This window comes from Solanum verrucosum, unplaced genomic scaffold, assembly GCF_900185275.1.
Source record: "Solanum verrucosum unplaced genomic scaffold, falcon-dt-bn FXZP01000112.1, whole genome shotgun sequence".
Lineage (NCBI taxonomy): Eukaryota > Viridiplantae > Streptophyta > Magnoliopsida > Solanales > Solanaceae > Solanum > Solanum verrucosum.
The window spans coordinates 3,388,012-3,389,989 of NW_026020441.1; positions in this window are offsets into that span (position 1 = coordinate 3,388,012).

Sequence of the window (1,978 nt, forward strand, 5' to 3'; positions counted from 1 at the left end):
ATCCTTATGTCATGGCAATAGAGTAGATGTCTTTATAGACATAAACAATCTCTAAAGTCTAGGCTTTAGAGGAAATAGCGTAAACTCTTTGATGTTATTTTTTTACATTTTTTATTCTTTGTTTCTCGACTATGTGTATTTATTTTCCATCTGGACGCACCACAAACTTTACAAGAATCAAGTAAGCTATCCTCCTTCCAGTATAACATGCAATCATTAGTACAAGCATCAATCTTGTTGTATGAAAGCCCAAGTTCTTGAATTATCTTCTTTGCCTCATAATATGAGTTCGACAAATTGGCCCTATCAGGCAACAATGTAACTCATCTTTCAACAGTTTTAATAGCATGGTAAATGATGCATTACTCCAACGACCCATACTTTTAATATGAAGCAATTTGATCAAAGAGGAAAGCTTTGAAGCTTTGGAATTTTGGTACAATGGCAACTCAAAATCCTTCAATAGGCTATAAAAAACTTTTGCTTCAACATTTGGTTCCTCCTTAAGTAAGTCATCACAATCAGTATATGTAATTCCTCCGTCAAGATTAGGATATAAATCTCTCAATAGCTCTTCTACTTCATCTTCACTCTCACATTCTTCTACTGCCTCACCATCTTGTTCTTCATCTTCATATTCTGATTTTGATTCTAATAATGGCTCACCCAAACGTTCTCCATGGTGATACCAAAAAGTATAATTACGAATTATTCCATATACTAACAAATGTGTCTCAACTATTTTACGAGTTCCTAAAGTTGTATTGTAACATTTGACACATGGACATCGTATTTCATATTCTTTTCTTGTTTTTTGGAAAGCATAATCCAAAAACTTGTGCACGCCGGTAAGTAGATTTCATCGAGACGATTACCAACAAGTTGCATCCATTGCTTACTAGGTGTCATAACCTTCGAGAGTACATAAAAATAACAAAAATGCTATGATGCAAACAACTTGCTACGATCAGATACACACAATAAGGTTGAAATCTAAGATAAATGGCACTAAGAATTATAAAAGATTATAAATTAACTTATAATTAGCAGGCAACACTTGAACCCCACTATTCAGAAGAAATTTACAAGATTTGGAGCCTTATAATATACTGGAAAAGTTGGGAAAATGCACAGCCAATGATGAGACTTCAAATAGATTAACATGGGGCAAAATGCTAATTATTTAAACTATGTCAAAGCAACCTACTTAACCTTTTGTACCCAGAACGATGGTGGAAAGTTAGCCTTGAAAACGATATGATTCGAATCCCAACTCCTACTGTATGAAAATTTACACAAAAATCATCAAAAGGGTCAATATTTTCATCTAAGGCAGCCATTGATTTCATATAAGATTAATTTCTAATAACAAATGGAGAAATTATTTCTTTCTAGGTTCATCATGGTCCTTCATAGTTAAATATGACGAAGCGACAATTATCACACACCCATATTTCTCTTGCTTAATCTTCAGACTCATAATACACTTCACAAAATCGAGTCAACTATAAGAAAGCTCAACCAATAATCTTTTACTGATTGTACATAAGAAAATATAGTAGATTATAACTTTAAACCCATTTAATGTTAGAAAAGAGGAAGAAGAAGAAGAGTAACTTGAATAAAACAAGAAAACAATACAGTTTATGAAAGAAACAAGCAACTCGATTTAATTAGAAGAGGAAGCAAACCTCTGTTTTTCACCAAGCAGCTAATGTAAGCAGCAACTACACAACAACAAGACACCGCTGCTATGGAAATCCACTGGTATTGATATTGGGGCAGAGTTTCGATGGAAATACATTGGAAGAGCATCTATTCTGATTTGAAGGAGTTAATAACTTTGATGGTCACTCAACTATCAACTCTTTTCACAGAAAGCCACTCAACTATGTCTTCTTTGCACAGAAAGTCACTCAACATATTTAATTATTTTTTTCACTAAAATTTTCTGACATGGAATTTTTATTTTTAACCA